Source organism: Saccoglossus kowalevskii, chromosome 19 (assembly GCF_978046115.1).
Source record: "Saccoglossus kowalevskii chromosome 19, keSacKowa6.1, whole genome shotgun sequence".
Taxonomy (NCBI): Eukaryota; Metazoa; Hemichordata; class Enteropneusta; family Harrimaniidae; genus Saccoglossus; species Saccoglossus kowalevskii.
The window spans coordinates 1,675,382-1,695,801 of NC_140659.1; positions in this window are offsets into that span (position 1 = coordinate 1,675,382).

A 20,420-nucleotide genomic window follows, 5' to 3' on the forward strand; every position below is an offset into this window, starting at 1 on the left:
CACCTAATAGTTGTGATAGACTCTTGTGTTAGACTATTAATCACCTAATAGTTGTGATAGACTCCTGTGTTAGACTATTAATCACCTAATAATTGTGATAGACTCTTGTGTTAGACTATTAATCACCTAATAGTTGTGATAGACTCTTGTGTTAGACTATTAATCACCTAATAGTTGTGATAGACACCAGTGATAGACTATTAATCACCTAATAGTTGTGATAGACTCCTGTGATAGACTATTACTCATCTAATAATTGTGATAGACTCCTGTGTTAGACTATTAATCACCTAATAGTTGTGATAGACTCCTGTGATAGACTATTAATCACCTATTAGTTGTGATAGACTCCTGTGATTGACTATTAATCACCTAATAGTTGTGATAGACTCCTGTGATAGACTATTAATCACCTAATAATTGTGATAGACTCCTGGGATAGACTATTAATCACCTAATAGTTGTGATAGACTCCTGTGATTGACTATGAATCACCTAATAGTTGTGATAGACTCCTGGGATAGACTATTAATCTCCTAATAGTTGTGATAGACTCCTGTGATTGATTATGAATCACCTAATAGTTGTGATAGGCTCCTGTGTTAGACTATTAATCACCTAATAGTTGTGATAGACACTTGTGTTAGACTATTAATCACCTAATAGTTGTGGTAGACTCTTGTGATAGAAAATTAATCACCTAATAGTTGTGCTAGACTCCTGTGTTAGACTATTAATCACCTAATAATTGTGATAGACTCCTGGGATAGACTATTAATCACCTAATAGTTGTGATAGACTCCTGTGATTGACTATGAATCACCTAATAGTTGTGATAGACTCCTGGGATAGACTAATAATCTCCTAATAGTTGTGATAGACTCCTGTGATTGATTATGAATCACCTAATAGTTGTGATAGGCTCCTGTGTTAGACTATTAATCACCTAATAGTTGTGATAGACACTTGTGTTAGACTATTAATCACCTAATAGTTGTGGTAGACTCTTGTGATAGAAAATTAATCACCTAATAGTTGTGCTAGACTCCTGTGTTAGACTATTAATCACCTAATAGTTGTGATAGACTCTTGTGTTAGACTATTAATCACCTAATAGTTGTGGTAGACTCTTGTGATAGAAAATTAATCACCTAATAGTTGTGATGGACTCCTGTGTTAGACTATTAATCACCTAATAGTTGTGATAGACTCCTGTGTTAGACTATTAGTCACCTAATAGTAGTGATAGACTCCTGTGATAGACTATTAATCACCTAATAGTTGTGGTAGACTCCTGTGATAGACTATTAATCACCTAATAGTTGTGATAGTCTCTTGTGTTAGACTATTAGTCACCTAATAGTTGTGATAGACTCCTGTGATAGACTATTAATCACCTAATAGATGTGACAGACTCTTGTGTTAGACTATTAATCACCTAATAGTTGTGGTAGACTCTTGTGATAGAAAATTAATCACCTAATAGTTGTGCTAGACTCCTGTGTTAGACTATTAATCACCTAATAGTTGTGATAGACTCCTGTGTTAGACTATTAATCACCTAATAGTTGTGCTAGACTCCTGTGTTAGACTATTAATCACCTAATAGTTGTGCTAGACTCCTGTGTTAGATTATTAATCACCTAATAGTTGTGATAGACTCCTGTGATAGACTATTAATCACCTAATAGTTGTGGTAGACTCTTGTGATAGAAAATTAATCACCTAATAGTTGTGCTAGACTCCTGAGTTAGACTATTAATCACCTAATAGTTGTGATAGACTCCTGGGATAGACTATTAATCACCTAATAGTTGTGATAGACTCCTGTGATTGATTATGAATCACCTAGTAGTTGTGATAGACTCTTGTGTTAGACTATTAATCACCTAATAGTTGTGATAGACTCTTGTGTTAGACTATTAATCACCTAATAGTTGTGATAGACACCAGTGATAGACTATTAATCACCTAATAGTTGTGATAGACTCCTGTGATAGACTATTACTCATATAATAATTGTGATAGACTCCTGTGTTAGACTATTAATCACCTAATAGTTGTGATAGACTCCTGTGATAGACTATTAATCACCTATTAGTTGTGATAGACTCCTGTGATTGATTATGAATCACCTAGTAGTTGTGATAGACTCCTGTGTTAGACTATTAATCACCTAATAGTTGTGATGGACTCCTGTGTTAGACTATTAATCACCTAATAGTTGTGATAGGCTCCTGTGTTAGACTATTAATCACCTAATAGTTGTGATAGACTCTTGTGTTAGACTATTAATCACCTAATAGTTGTGATAGACTCCTGTGTTAGACTATTAATCACCTAATAATTGTGATAGACCCTTGTGTTAGACTATTAATCACCTAATAGTTGTGATAGACTCTTGTGTTAGACTATTAATCACCTAATAGTTGTGATAGACTCCTGTGATAGACTATTAATCACCTAATAGTTGTGATAGACTCCTGTGATAGACTATTAATCACATAATAGTTGTGATAGACTTCTGTGTTAGACTATTAATCACCTAATAGTTGTGACAGACTCCTGTGTTAGACTATTAATCACCCAATAGTTGTGATAGACTCCTGCGATAGACTATTAATCACCTAATAGTTGTGCTAGACTCCTGTGTTAGACTATTAATCACCTAATAGTTGTGATAGACTCCTGTGTTAGACTATTAATCAATTAATAGTTGTGCTAGACTCCTGTGTTAGACTATTAATCACCTAATAGTTGTGATAGACTCCTGTGTTAGACTATTAATCACCTAATAATTGTGATAGCCTCTTGTGTTAGACTATTAATCACCTAATAGTTGTGGTAGACTCCTGTGTTAGACTATTAATCACCTAATAGTTGTGATAGACTCCTGTGTTAGACTATTAATCAACTAATAGTTGTGATAGCCTCTTGTGTTAGACTATTAATCACCTAATAGTTGTGGTAGACTCCAGTGTTAGACTATTAATCACCTAATAGTTGTGATAGACTCCTGTGTTAGACTATTAATCACCTAATAGTTGTGATAGACTCCTGTGATAGACTATTAATCACCTAATAATTGTGATAGCCTCTTGTGTTAGACTATTAATCACCTAATAGTTGTGATAGACTCCTGTGATAGACTATTAATCACCCAATAGTTGTGATAGACTCCTGGGATAGATTATTAATCACCTAATAGTTGTGATAGACTCCTGTGTTAGACTATTAATCACCTAATAGTTGTGATAGACTCTTGTGATAGACTATTAATCACCTAATAGTTGTGCTAGACTCTTGTGTTAGACTATTAATCACCTAATAGTTGTGATAGACTCTTGTGTTAGTCTATTAATCACCTAATAGTTGTGGTAGACTCCTGTGTTAGACTATTAATCACCTAATAGTTGTGATAGATACTTGTGTTAGACTATTAATCACCTAATAGTTGTGGTAGACTCATGTGTTAGACTATTAATCACCTAATAGTTGTGATAGACTCCTGTGTTAGACTATTAATCACCTAATAGTTGTGATAGACTCCTGTGATAGACTATTAATCACCTAATAGTTGTGCTAGACTCTTGTGTTAGACTATTAATCACCTAATAGTTGTGATAGACTCCTGTGTTAGACTATTAATCACCTAATAGTTGTGATAGACTCTTGTGTTAGACTATTAATCACCTAATAGTTGTGGTAGACTCCTGTGTTAGACTATTAATCACCTAATAGTTGTGATAGACTCCTGTGTTAGACTATTAATCACCTAATAGTTGTGATAGACTCCTGTGTTAGACTATTAATCACCTAATAGTTGTGATAGACTCCTGTGTTAGACTATTAATCACCTAATAGTTGTGATAGACTCCTGTGTTAGACTATTAATCACCTAATAGTTGTGCTAGACTCTTGTATTAGACTATTAATCACCTAATAGTTGTGATAGATACTTGTGTTAGACTATTAATCACCTAATAGTTGTGGTAGACTCATGTGTTAGACTATTAATCACCTAATAGTTGTGATAGACTCCTGTGTTAGACTATTAATCACCTAATAGTTGTGATAGACTCCTGTGATAGACTATTAATCACCTAATAGTTGTGCTAGACTCTTGTGTTAGACTATTAATCACCTAATAGTTGTGATAGACTCCTGTGTTAGACTATTAATCACCTAATAGTTGTGATAGACTCTTGTGTTAGACTATTAATCACCTAATAGTTGTGCTAGACTCCTGTGTTAGACTATTAATCACCTAATAGTTGTGATAGACTCCTGTGTTAGACAATTAATCACCTAATAGTTGTGATAGACTCCTGTGTTAGACTATTAATCACCTAATAGTTGTGATAGACTCCTGTGTTAGACTATTAATCACCTAATAGTTGTGATAGACTCCTGTGTTAGACTATTAATCACCCAATAGTTGTGATAGACTCCTGTGTTAGACTATTAATCACCTAATGGTTGTGATAGACTCCTGTGTTAGACTATTAATCACCTAATAGTTGTGCTAGACTCCTGTGTTAGACTATTAATCACCTTATAGTTGTGATAGACTCCTGTGTTAGACTATTAATCACCTAATAGTTGTGCTAGTCTCCTGTGTTAGACTATTAATCACCTAATAGTTGTGCTAGACTCCTGTGTTAGACTATTAATCACCTAATAGTTGTGATAGACTCTTGTGTTAGACTATTAATCACCTAATAGTTGTGGTAGACTCCTGTGTTAGACTATTAATCACCTAATAGTTGTGATAGATACTTGTGTTAGACTATTAATCACCTAATAGTTGTGGTAGACTCATGTGTTAGACTATTAATCACCTAATAGTTGTGATAGACTCCTGTGTTAGACTATTAATCACCTAATAGTTGTGATAGACTCCTGTGATAGACTATTAATCACCTAATAGTTGTGCTAGACTCTTGTGTTAGACTATTAATCACCTAATAGTTGTGATAGACTCCTGTGTTAGACTATTAATCACCTAATAGTTGTGATAGACTCTTGTGTTAGACTATTAATCACCTAATAGTTGTGGTAGACTCCTGTGTTAGACTATTAATCACCTAATAGTTGTGATAGACTCCTGTGTTAGACTATTAATCACCTAATAGTTGTGATAGACTCCTGTGTTAGACTATTAATCACCTAATAGTTGTGATAGACTCCTGTGTTAGACTATTAATCACCTAATAGTTGTGCTAGACTCTTGTATTAGACTATTAATCACCTAATAGTTGTGATAGATACTTGTGTTAGACTATTAATCACCTAATAGTTGTGGTAGACTCATGTGTTAGACTATTAATCACCTAATAGTTGTGATAGACTCCTGTGTTAGACTATTAATCACCTAATAGTTGTGATAGACTCCTGTGATAGACTATTAATCACCTAATAGTTGTGCTAGACTCTTGTGTTAGACTATTAATCACCTAATAGTTGTGATAGACTCCTGTGTTAGACTATTAATCACCTAATAGTTGTGATAGACTCTTGTGTTAGACTATTAATCACCTAATAGTTGTGGTAGACTCCTGTGTTAGACTATTAATCACCTAATAGTTGTGATAGACTCCTGTGTTAGACAATTAATCACCTAATAGTTGTGATAGACTCCTGTGTTAGACTATTAATCACCTAATAGTTGTGATAGACTCCTGTGCTAGACTATTAATCACCTAATAGTTGTGCTAGACTATTGTGTTAGACTATTAATCACCTAATAGTTGTGATGGACTCCTGTGTTAGACTATTATCACCTAATAGTTGTGATAGACTCCTGTGTTAGACTATTATCACCTAATAGTTGTGATAGACTCCTGTGTTAGACTATTAATCACCTAATAGTTGTGATAGACTCCTGTGTTAGACTATTATCACCTAATAGTTGTGATGGACTCCTGTGTTAGACTATTAATCACCTAATAGTTGTGATAGACTCCTGTGATAGACTATTAATCACCCAATAGTTGTGATAGACTCCTGTGTTAGATTATTAATCACCTAATGGTTGTGATAGACTCCTGTGTTAGACTATTAATCACCTAATAGTTGTGCTAGACTCCTGTGTTAGACTATTAATCACCTTATAGTTGTGATAGACTCCTGTGTTAGACTATTAATCACCTAATAGTTGTGCTAGTCTCCTGTGTTAGACTATTAATCACCTAATAGTTGTGCTAGACTCCTGTGTTAGACTATTAATCACCTAATAGTTGTGATAGACTCCTGTGATAGACTATTAATCACCTAATAGTTGTGGTAGACTCTTGTGATAGAAAATTAATCACCTAATAGTTGTGCTAGACTCCTGTGTTAGACTATTAATCACCTAATAGTTGTGATAGACTCCTGGGATAGATTATTAATCACCTAATAGTTGTGATAGACTCCTGTGTTAGACTATTAATCACCTAATAGTTGTGATAGACTCTTGTGATAGACTATTAATCACCTAATAGTTGTGCTAGACTCTTGTGTTAGACTATTAATCACCTAATAGTTGTGATAGACTCTTGTGTTAGTCTATTAATCACCTAATAGTTGTGGTAGACTCCTGTGTTAGACTATTAATCACCTAATAGTTGTGATAGATACTTGTGTTAGACTATTAATCACCTAATAGTTGTGGTAGACTCATGTGTTAGACTATTAATCACCTAATAGTTGTGATAGACTCCTGTGTTAGACTATTAATCACCTAATAGTTGTGATAGACTCCTGTGATAGACTATTAATCACCTAATAGTTGTGCTAGACTCTTGTGTTAGACTATTAATCACCTAATAGTTGTGATAGACTCCTGTGTTAGACTATTAATCACCTAATAGTTGTGATAGACTCTTGTGTTAGACTATTAATCACCTAATAGTTGTGGTAGACTCCTGTGTTAGACTATTAATCACCTAATAGTTGTGATAGACTCCTGTGTTAGACTATTAATCACCTAATAGTTGTGATAGACTCCTGTGTTAGACTATTAATCACCTAATAGTTGTGATAGACTCCTGTGTTAGACTATTAATCACCTAATAGTTGTGATAGACTCCTGTGTTAGACTATTAATCACCTAATAGTTGTGCTAGACTCTTGTATTAGACTATTAATCACCTAATAGTTGTGATAGATACTTGTGTTAGACTATTAATCACCTAATAGTTGTGGTAGACTCATGTGTTAGACTATTAATCACCTAATAGTTGTGATAGACTCCTGTGTTAGACTATTAATCACCTAATAGTTGTGATAGACTCCTGTGATAGACTATTAATCACCTAATAGTTGTGCTAGACTCTTGTGTTAGACTATTAATCACCTAATAGTTGTGATAGACTCCTGTGTTAGACTATTAATCACCTAATAGTTGTGATAGACTCTTGTGTTATACTATTAATCACCTAATAGTTGTGCTAGACTCCTGTGTTAGACTATTAATCACCTAATAGTTGTGATAGACTCCTGTGTTAGACAATTAATCACCTAATAGTTGTGATAGACTCCTGTGTTAGACTATTAATCACCTAATAGTTGTGATAGACTCCTGTGTTAGACTATTAATCACCTAATAGTTGTGATAGACTCCTGTGTTAGACTATTAATCACCCAATAGTTGTGATAGACTCCTGTGTTAGACTATTAATCACCTAATGGTTGTGATAGACTCCTGTGTTAGACTATTAATCACCTAATAGTTGTGCTAGACTCCTGTGTTAGACTATTAATCACCTTATAGTTGTGATAGACTCCTGTGTTAGACTATTAATCACCTAATAGTTGTGCTAGTCTCCTGTGTTAGACTATTAATCACCTAATAGTTGTGCTAGACTCCTGTGTTAGACTATTAATCACCTAATAGTTGTGATAGACTCCTGTGATAGACTATTAATCACCTAATAGTTGTGCTAGACTCCTGTGTTAGACTATTAATCACCTAATAGTTGTGATAGACTCCTGGGATAGACTATTAATCACCTAATAGTTGTGATAGACTCCTGTGTTAGACTATTAATCACCTAATAGTTGTGATAGACTCTTGTGATAGACTATTAATCACCTAATAGTTGTGCTAGACTCTTGTGTTAGACTATTAATCACCTAATAGTTGTGATAGACTCTTGTGTTAGACTATTAATCACCTAATAGTTGTGGTAGACTCCTGTGTTAGACTATTAATCACCTAATAGTTGTGATAGATACTTGTGTTAGACTATTAATCACCTAATAGTTGTGGTAGACTCATGTGTTAGACTATTAATCACCTAATAGTTGTGATAGACTCCTGTGTTAGACTATTAATCACCTAATAGTTGTGATAGACTCCTGTGATAGACTATTAATCACCTAATAGTTGTGCTAGACTCTTGTGTTAGACTATTAATCACCTAATAGTTGTGATAGACTCCTGTGTTAGACTATTAATCACCTAATAGTTGTGATAGACTCTTGTGTTAGACTATTAATCACCTAATAGTTGTGGTAGACTCCTGTGTTAGACTATTAATCACCTAATAGTTGTGATAGACTCCTGTGTTAGACTATTAATCACCTAATAGTTGTGATAGACTCCTGTGTTAGACTATTAATCACCTAATAGTTGTGATAGACTCCTGTGTTAGACTATTAATCACCTAATAGTTGTGCTAGACTCTTGTATTAGACTATTAATCACCTAATAGTTGTGATAGATACTTGTGTTAGACTATTAATCACCTAATAGTTGTGGTAGACTCATGTGTTAGACTATTAATCACCTAATAGTTGTGATAGACTCCTGTGTTAGACTATTAATCACCTAATAGTTGTGATAGACTCCTGTGATAGACTATTAATCACCTAATAGTTGTGCTAGACTCTTGTGTTAGACTATTAATCACCTAATAGTTGTGATAGACTCCTGTGTTAGACTATTAATCACCTAATAGTTGTGATAGACTCTTGTGTTAGACTATTAATCACCTAATAGTTGTGGTAGACTCCTGTGTTAGACTATTAATCACCTAATAGTTGTGATAGACTCCTGTGTTAGACAATTAATCACCTAATAGTTGTGATAGACTCCTGTGTTAGACTATTAATCACCTAATAGTTGTGATAGACTCCTGTGCTAGACTATTAATCACCTAATAGTTGTGCTAGACTATTGTGTTAGACTATTAATCACCTAATAGTTGTGATGGACTCCTGTGTTAGACTATTATCACCTAATAGTTGTGATAGACTCCTGTGTTAGACTATTATCACCTAATAGTTGTGATAGACTCCTGTGTTAGACTATTAATCACCTAATAGTTGTGATAGACTCCTGTGTTAGACTATTATCACCTAATAGTTGTGATGGACTCCTGTGTTAGACTATTAATCACCTAATAGTTGTGATAGACTCCTGTGATAGACTATTAATCACCTAATAATTGTGATAGCCTCTTGTGTTAGACTATTAATCACCTAATAGTTGTGGTAGACTCCTGTGTTAGACTATTAATCACCTAATAGTTGTGATAGACTCCTGTGTTAGACTATTAATCAACTAATAGTTGTGATAGCCTCTTGTGTTAGACTATTAATCACCTAATAGTTGTGGTAGACTCCAGTGTTAGACTATTAATCACCTAATAGTTGTGATAGACTCCTGTGTTAGACTATTAATCACCTAATAGTTGTGATAGACTCCTGTGATAGACTATTAATCACCTAATAATTGTGATAGCCTCTTGTGTTAGACTATTAATCACCTAATAGTTGTGATAGACTCCTGTGATAGACTATTAATCACCCAATAGTTGTGATAGACTCCTGTGTTAGACTATTAATCACCTAATAGTTGTGATAGACACCTGTGTTAGACTATTAATCACCTAATAGTTGTGATAGACTCCTGTGATTGATTATGAATCACCTAGTAGTTGTGGTAGACTCTTGTGATAGAAAATTAATCACCTAATAGTTGTGCTAGACTCCTGAGTTAGACTATTAATCACCTAATAGTTGTGATAGATTCCTGGGATAGACTATTAATCACCTAATAGTTGTGATAGACTCCTGTGATTGATTATGAATCACCTAGTAGTTGTGATAGACTCCTGTGTTAGACTATTAATCACCTAATAGTTGTGATGGACTCCTGTGTTAGACTATTAATCACCTAATAGTTGTGATAGACTCCTGTGTTAGACTATTAATCACCTAATAGTTGTGATAGACTCTTGTGTTAGACTATTAATCACCTAATAGTTGTGATAGACTCCTGTGTTAGACTATTAATCACCTAATAATTGTGATAGACCCTTGTTTTAGACTATTAATCACCTAATAGTTGTGATAGACTCTTGTGTTAGACTATTAATCACCTAATAGTTGTGATAGACTCCTGTGATAGACTATTAATCACCTAATAGTTGTGATAGACTCCTGTGATAGACTATTAATCACCTAATAGTTGTGATAGACTTCTGTGTTAGACTATTAATCACCTAATAGTTGTGACAGACTCCTGTGTTAGACTATTAATCACCCAATAGTTGTGATAGACTCCTGCGATAGACTATTAATCACCTAATAGTTGTGCTAAACTCCTGTGTTAGACTATTAATCACCTAATAGTTGTGATAGACTCCTGTGTTAGACTATTAATCACCTAATAGTTGTGCTAGACTCCTGTGTTAGAATATTAATCACCTAATAGTTGTGATAGACTCCTGTGTTAGACTATTAATCACCCAATAGTTGTGATAGACTCCTGTGTTAGACTATTAATCACCTAATGGTTGTGATAGACTCCTGTGTTAGACTATTAATCACCTAATAGTTGTGCTAGACTCCTGTGTTAGACTATTAATCACCTTATAGTTGTGATAGACTCCTGTGTTAGACTATTAATCACCTAATAGTTGTGCTAGACTCCTGTGTTAGACTATTAATCACCTAATAGTTGTGCTAGACTCCTGTGTTAGACTATTAATCACCTAATAGTTGTGATAGAATCCTGTGATAGACTATTAATCACCTAATAGTTGTGGTAGACTCTTGTGATAGAAAATTAATCACCTAATAGTTGTGCTAGACTCCTGTGTTAGACTATTAATCACCTAATAGTTGTGATAGACTCCTGGGATAGACTATTAATCACCTAATAGTTGTGATAGACTCCTGTGTTAGACTATTAATCACCTAATAGTTGTGATAGACTCTTGTGATAGACTATTAATCACCTAATAGTTGTGCTAGACTCTTGTGTTAGACTATTAATCACCTAATAGTTGTGATAGACTCCTGTGTTAGACGATTAATCACCTAATAGTTGTGATAGACTCTTGTGTTAGACTATTAATCACCTAATAGTTGTGGTAGACTCCTGTGTTAGACTATTAATCACCTAATAGTTGTGATAGATACTTGTGTTAGACTATTAATCACCTAATAGTTGTGGTAGACTCATGTGTTAGACTATTAATCACCTAATAGTTGTGATAGACTCCTGTGTTAGACTATTAATCACCTAATAGTTGTGATAGACTCCTGTGATAGACTATTAATCACCTAATAGTTGTGCTAGACTCTTGTGTTAGACTATTAATCACCTAATAGTTGTGATAGACTCCTGTGTTAGACTATTAATCACCTAATAGTTGTGATAGACTCTTGTGTTAGACTATTAATCACCTAATAGTTGTGGTAGACTCCTGTGTTAGACTATTAATCACCTAATAGTTGTGATAGACTCCTGTGTTAGACTATTAATCACCTAATAGTTGTGATAGACTCCTGTGTTAGACTATTAATCACCTAATAGTTGTGATAGACTCCTGTGTTAGACTATTAATCACCTAATAGTTGTGCTAGACTCTTGTGTTAGACTATTAATCACCTAATAGTTGTGATAGATACTTGTGTTAGACTATTAATCACCTAATAGTTGTGGTAGACTCATGTGTTAGACTATTAATCACCTAATAGTTGTGATAGACTCCTGTGTTAGACTATTAATCACCTAATAGTTGTGATAGACTCCTGTGATAGACTATTAATCACCTAATAGTTGTGCTAGACTCTTATGTTAGACTATTAATCACCTAATAGTTGTGATAGACTCCTGTGTTAGACTATTAATCACCTAATAGTTGTTATAGACTCTTGTGTTAGACTATTAATCACCTAATAGTTGTGGTAGACTCCTGTGTTAGACTATTAATCACCTAATAGTTGTGATAGACTCCTGTGTTAGACTATTAATCACCTAATAGTTGTGATAGACTCCTGTGATAGACTATTAATCACCTAATAGTTGTGCTAGACTCTTGTGTTAGACTATTAATCACCTAATAGTTGTGATAGACTCCTGTGTTAGACTATTAATCACCTAATAGTTGTGATAGACTCTTGTGTTAGACTATTAATCACCTAATAGTTGTGGTAGACTCCTGTGTTAGACTATTAATCACCTAATAGTTGTGATAGACTCCTGTGTTAGACTATTAATCACCTAATAGTTGTGATAGACTCCTGTGTTAGACTATTAATCACCTAATAGTTGTGATAGACTCCTGTGCTAGACTATTAATCACCTAATAGTTGTACTAGACTCTTGTGTTAGACTATTAATCACCTAATAGTTGTGATGGACTCCTGTGTTAGACTATTATCACCTAATAGTTGTGATAGACTCCTGTGTTAGACTATTATCACCTAATAGTTGTGATAGACTCCTGTGTTAGACTATTAATCACCTAATAGTTGTGATAGACTCCTGTGTTAGACTATTATCACCTAATAGTTGTGATGGACTCCTGTGTTAGACTATTAATCACCTAATAGTTGTGATAGACTCCTGTGATAGACTATTAATCACCTAATAATTGTGATAGCCTCTTGTGTTAGACTATTAATCACCTAATAGTTGTGGTAGACTCCTGTGTTAGACTATTAATCACCTAATAGTTGTGATAGACTCCTGTGTTAGACTATTAATCAACTAATAGTTGTGATAGCCTCTTGTGTTAGACTATTAATCACCTAATAGTTGTGGTAGACTCCAGTGTTAGACTATTAATCACCTAATAGTTGTGATAGACTCCTGTGTTATACTATTAATCACCTAATAGTTGTGATAGACTCCTGTGATAGACTATTAATCACCTAATAATTGTGATAGCCTCTTGTGTTAGACTATTAATCACCTAATAGTTGTGATAGACTCCTGTGATAGACTATTAATCACCCAATAGTTGTGATAGACTCCTGTGTTAGACTATTAATCACCTAATAGTTGTGATAGACACCTGTGTTAGACTATTAATCACCTAATAGTTGTGATAGACTCCTGTGATTGATTATGAATCACCTAGTAGTTGTGGTAGACTCTTGTGATAGAAAATTAATCACCTAATAGTTGTGCTAGACTCCTGAGTTAGACTATTAATCACCTAATAGTTGTGATAGATTCCTGGGATAGACTATTAATCACCTAATAGTTGTGATAGACTCCTGTGATTGATTATGAATCACCTAGTAGTTGTGATAGACTCCTGTGTTAGACTATTAATCACCTAATAGTTGTGATGGACTCCTGTGTTAGACTATTAATCACCTAATAGTTGTGATAGACTCCTGTGTTAGACTATTAATCACCTAATAGTTGTGATAGACTCTTGTGTTAGACTATTAATCACCTAATAGTTGTGATAGACTCCTGTGTTAGACTATTAATCACCTAATAATTGTGATAGACCCTTGTTTTAGACTATTAATCACCTAATAGTTGTGATAGACTCTTGTGTTAGACTATTAATCACCTAATAGTTGTGATAGACTCCTGTGATAGACTATTAATCACCTAATAGTTGTGATAGACTCCTGTGATAGACTATTAATCACCTAATAGTTGTGATAGACTTCTGTGTTAGACTATTAATCACCTAATAGTTGTGACAGACTCCTGTGTTAGACTATTAATCACCCAATAGTTGTGATAGACTCCTGCGATAGACTATTAATCACCTAATAGTTGTGATAGACTCCTGTGATAGACTATTAATCACCTAATAGTTGTGATAGACTTCTGTGTTAGACTATTAATCACCTAATAGTTGTGACAGACTCCTGTGTTAGACTATTAATCACCCAATAGTTGTGATAGACTCCTGCGATAGACTATTAATCACCTAATAGTTGTGCTAAACTCCTGTGTTAGACTATTAATCACCTAATGGTTGTGATAGACTCCTGTGTTAGACTATTAATCACCTAATAGTTGTGCTAGACTCCTGTGTTAGACTATTAATCACCTTATAGTTGTGATAGACTCCTGTGTTAGACTATTAATCACCTAATAGTTGTGCTAGACTCCTGTGTTAGACTATTAATCACCTAATAGTTGTGCTAGACTCCTGTGTTAGACTATTAATCACCTAATAGTTGTGATAGAATCCTGTGATAGACTATTAATCACCTAATAGTTGTGGTAGACTCTTGTGATAGAAAATTAATCACCTAATAGTTGTGCTAGACTCCTGTGTTAGACTATTAATCACCTAATAGTTGTGATAGGCTCCTGGGATAGACTATTAATCACCTAATAGTTGTGATAGACTCCTGTGTTAGACTATTAATCACCTAATAGTTGTGATAGACTCTTGTGATAGACTATTAATCACCTAATAGTTGTGCTAGACTCTTGTGTTAGACTATTAATCACCTAATAGTTGTGATAGGCTCCTGGGATAGACTATTAATCACCTAATAGTTGTGATAGACTCCTGTGTTAGACTATTAATCACCTAATAGTTGTGATAGACTCTTGTGATAGACTATTAATCACCTAATAGTTGTGCTAGACTCTTGTGTTAGACTATTAATCACCTAATAGTTGTGATAGACTCCTGTGTTAGACGATTAATCACCTAATAGTTGTGATAGACTCTTGTGTTAGACTATTAATCACCTAATAGTTGTGGTAGACTCCTGTGTTAGACTATTAATCACCTAATAGTTGTGATAGATACTTGTGTTAGACTATTAATCACCTAATAGTTGTGGTAGACTCATGTGTTAGACTATTAATCACCTAATAGTTGTGGTAGACTCATGTGTTAGACTATTAATCACCTAATAGTTGTGATAGACTCCTGTGTTAGACTATTAATCACCTAATAGTTGTGATAGACTCCTGTGATAGACTATTAATCACCTAATAGTTGTGCTAGACTCTTGTGTTAGACTATTAATCACCTAATAGTTGTGATAGACTCCTGTGTTAGACTATTAATCACCTAATAGTTGTGATAGACTCTTGTGTTAGACTATTAATCACCTAATAGTTGTGGTAGACTCCTGTGTTAGACTATTAATCACCTAATAGTTGTGATAGACTCCTGTGTTAGACTATTAATCACCTAATAGTTGTGATAGACTCCTGTGTTAGACTATTAATCACCTAATAGTTGTGATAGACTCCTGTGTTAGACTATTAATCACCTAATAGTTGTGCTAGACTCTTGTGTTAGACTATTAATCACCTAATAGTTGTGATAGATACTTGTGTTAGACTATTAATCACCTAATAGTTGTGGTAGACTCATGTGTTAGACTATTAATCACCTAATAGTTGTGATAGACTCCTGTGTTAGACTATTAATCACCTAATAGTTGTGACAGACTCCTGTGATTGACTATTAATCACCTAATAGTTGTGATAGACTCCTGTGATAGACTATTAATCACCTAATAGTTGTGATAAACTCCTGTGATAGACTATTAATCATCTAATAATTGTGATGGACCCCTGTGTTAGACTATTAATCACCTAATAGTTGTGCTAGACTCTTGTGTTAGACTATTAATCACCTAATAGTTGTGATAGATACTTGTGTTAGACTATTAATCACCTAATAGTTGTGGTAGACTCATGTGTTAGACTATTAATCACCTAATAGTTGTGATAGACTCCTGTGTTAGACTATTAATCACCTAATAGTTGTGATAGACTCCTGTGATAGACTATTAATCACCTAATAGTTGTGATAGACTCCTGTGTTAGACTATTAATCACCTAATAGTTGTTATAGACTCTTGTGTTAGACTATTAATCACCTAATAGTTGTGGTAGACTCTTGTGTTAGACTATTAATCACCTAATAGTTGTGATGGACTCCTGTGTTAGACTATTATCACCTAATAGTTGTGATAGACTCCTGTGTTAGACTATTAATCACCTAATAGTTGTGATAGACTCCTGTGTTAGACTATTAATCACCTAATAGTTGTGATAGACTCCTGTGTTAGACTATTAATCACCTAATAGTTGTGATAGCCTCTTGAGTTAGACTATTAATCACCTAATAGTTGTGATAGACTCCTGTGTTAGACTATTAATCACCTAATAGTTGTGATGGACTCCTGTGTTAGACTATTAATCACCTAATAGTTGTGATAGACTCCTGTGATAGACTATTAATCACCTAATAATTGTGATAGCCTCTTGTGTTAGACTATTAATCACCTAATAGTTGTGGTAGACTCCTGTGTTAGACTATTAATCACCTAATAGTTGTGATAGACTCATGTGTTAGACTATTAATCACCTAATAGTTGTGATAGACTCCTGTGTTAGACTATTAATCACCTAATAGTTGTGGTAGACTTCTGTGTTAGACTATTAATCACCTAATAGTTGTGATAGACTCCTGTGTTAGACTATTAATCAACTAATAGTTGTGATAGCCTCTTGTGTTAGACTATTAATCACCTAATAGTTGTGGTAGACTCCAGTGTTAGACTATTAATCACCTAATAGTTGTGATAGACTCCTGTGTTAGACTATTAATCACCTAATAGTTGTGATAGACTCATGTGTTAGACTATTAATCACCTAATAGTTGTGATAGACTCCTGTGTTAGACTATTAATCACCTAATAGTTGTGATAGACTCATGTGTTAGACTATTAATCACCTAATAGTTGTGATAGACTCCTGTGTTAGACTATTAATCACCTAATAGTTGTGATAGACTCATGTGTTAGACTATTAATCACCTAATAGTTGTGATAGACTCCTGTGTTAGACTATTAATCACCTAATAGTTGTGATAGACTCATGTGTTAGACTATTAATCACCTAATAGTTGTGATAGACTCCTGTGTTAGACTATTAATCACCTAATAGTTGTGATAGACTCCTGTGTTAGACTATTAATCACCTAATAGTTGTTATAGACTCTTGTGTTAGACTATTAATCACCTAATAGTTGTGGTAGACTCCTGTGTTAGACTATTAATCACCTAATAGTTGTGATAGACTCCTGTGTTAGACTATTAATCACCTAATAGTTGTGATAGACTCCTGTGATAGACTATTAATCACCCAATAGTTGTGATAGACTCCTGTGTTAGACTATTAATCACCTAATAGTTGTGATAGACACCTGTGTTAGACTATTAATCACCTAATAGTTGTGATAGACTCCTGTGATTGATTATGAATCACCTAGTAGTTGTGGTAGACTCTTGTGATAGAAAATTAATCACCTAATAGTTGTGATAGACTCCTGTGATAGACTATTAATCACCTAATAGTTGTGATAGACTTCTGTGTTAGACTATTAATCACCTAATAGTTGTGACAGACTCCTGTGATAGACTATTAATCACCTAATAGTTGTGATAGACTTCTGTGTTAGACTATTAATCACCCAATAGTTGTGATAGACTCCTGCGATAGACTATTAATCACCTAATAGTTGTGCTAAACTCCTGTGTTAGACTATTAATCACCTAATGGTTGTGATAGACTCCTGTGTTAGACTATTAATCACCTAATAGTTGTGCTAGACTCCTGTGTTAGACTATTAATCACCTTATAGTTGTGATAGACTCCTGTGTTAGACTATTAATCACCTAATAGTTGTGCTAGACTCCTGTGTTAGACTATTAATCACCTAATAGTTGTGCTAGACTCCTGTGTTAGACTATTAATCACCTAATAGTTGTGATAGAATCCTGTGATAGACTATTAATCACCTAATAGTTGTGGTAGACTCTTGTGATAGAAAATTAATCACCTAATAGTTGTGCTAGACTCCTGTGTTAGACTATTAATCACCTAATAGTTGTGATAGGCTCCTGGGATAGACTATTAATCACCTAATAGTTGTGATAGACTCCTGTGTTAGACTATTAATCACCTAATAGTTGTGATAGACTCTTGTGATAGACTATTAATCACCTAATAGTTGTGCTAGACTCTTGTGTTAGACTATTAATCACCTAATAGTTGTGATAGGCTCCTGGGATAGACTATTAATCACCTAATAGTTGTGATAGACTCCTGTGTTAGACTATTAATCACCTAATAGTTGTGATAGACTCTTGTGATAGACTATTAATCACCTAATAGTTGTGCTAGACTCTTGTGTTAGACTATTAATCACCTAATAGTTGTGATAGACTCCTGTGTTAGACGATTAATCACCTAATAGTTGTGATAGACTCTTGTGTTAGACTATTAATCACCTAATAGTTGTGGTAGACTCCTGTGTTAGACTATTAATCACCTAATAGTTGTGATAGATACTTGTGTTAGACTATTAATCACCTAATAGTTGTGGTAGACTCATGTGTTAGACTATTAATCACCTAATAGTTGTGGTAGACTCATGTGTTAGACTATTAATCACCTAATAGTTGTGATAGACTCCTGTGTTAGACTATTAATCACCTAATAGTTGTGATAGACTCCTGTGATAGACTATTAATCACCTAATAGTTGTGCTAGACTCTTGTGTTAGACTATTAATCACCTAATAGTTGTGATAGACTCCTGTGTTAGACTATTAATCACCTAATAGTTGTGATAGACTCTTGTGTTAGACTATTAATCACCTAATAGTTGTGGTAGACTCCTGTGTTAGACTATTAATCACCTAATAGTTGTGATAGACTCCTGTGTTAGACTATTAATCACCTAATAGTTGTGATAGACTCCTGTGTTAGACTATTAATCACCTAATAGTTGTGATAGACTCCTGTGTTAGACTATTAATCACCTAATAGTTGTGCTAGACTCTTGTGTTAGACTATTAATCACCTAATAGTTGTGATAGATACTTGTGTTAGACTATTAATCACCTAATAGTTGTGGTAGACTCATGTGTTAGACTATTAATCACCTAATAGTTGTGATAGACTCCTGTGTTAGACTATTAATCACCTAATAGTTGTGATAGACTCCTGTGATAGACTATTAATCACCTAATAGTTGTGATAGACTCCTGTGTTAGACTATTAATCACCTAATAGTTGTTATAGACTCTTGTGTTAGACTATTAATCACCTAATAGTTGTGGTAGACTCTTGTGTTAGACTATTAATCACCTAATAGTTGTGATGGACTCCTGTGTTAGACTATTATCACCTAATAGTTGTGATAGACTCCTGTGTTAGACTATTAATCACCTAATAGTTGTGATAGACTCCTGTGTTAGACTATTAATCACCTAATAGTTGTGATAGACTCCTGTGTTAGACTATTAATCACCTAATAGTTGTGATAGCCTCTTGAGTTAGACTATTAATCACCTAATAGTTGTGATAGACTCCTGTGTTAGACTATTAATCACCTAATAGTTGTGATGGACTCCTGTGTTAGACTATTAATCACCTAATAGTTGTGATAGACTCCTGTGATAGACTATTAATCACCTAATAATTGTGATAGCCTCTTGTGTTAGACTATTAATCACCTAATAGTTGTGGTAGACTCCTGTGTTAGACTATTAATCACCTAATAGTTGTGATAGACTCATGTGTTAGACTATTAATCACCTAATAGTTGTGATAGACTCCTGTGTTAGACTATTAATCACCTAATAGTTGTGGTAGACTTCTGTGTTAGACTATTAATCACCTAATAGTTGTGATAGACTCCTGTGTTAGACTATTAATCAACTAATAGTTGTGATAGCCTCTTGTGTTAGACTATTAATCACCTAATAGTTGTGGTAGACTCCAGTGTTAGACTATTAATCACCTAATAGTTGTGATAGACTCCTGTGTTAGACTATTAATCACCTAATAGTTGTGATAGACTCATGTGTTAGACTATTAATCACCTAATAGTTGTGATAGACTCCTGTGTTAGACTATTAATCACCTAATAGTTGTGATAGACTCATGTGTTAGACTATTAATCACCTAATAGTTGTGATAGACTCCTGTGTTAGACTATTAATCACCTAATAGTTGTGATAGACTCATGTGTTAGACTATTAATCACCTAATAGTTGTGATAGACTCCTGTGTTAGACTATTAATCACCTAATAGTTGTGATAGACTCATGTGTTAGACTATTAATCACCTAATAGTTGTGATAGACTCCTGTGTTAGACTATTAATCACCTAATAGTTG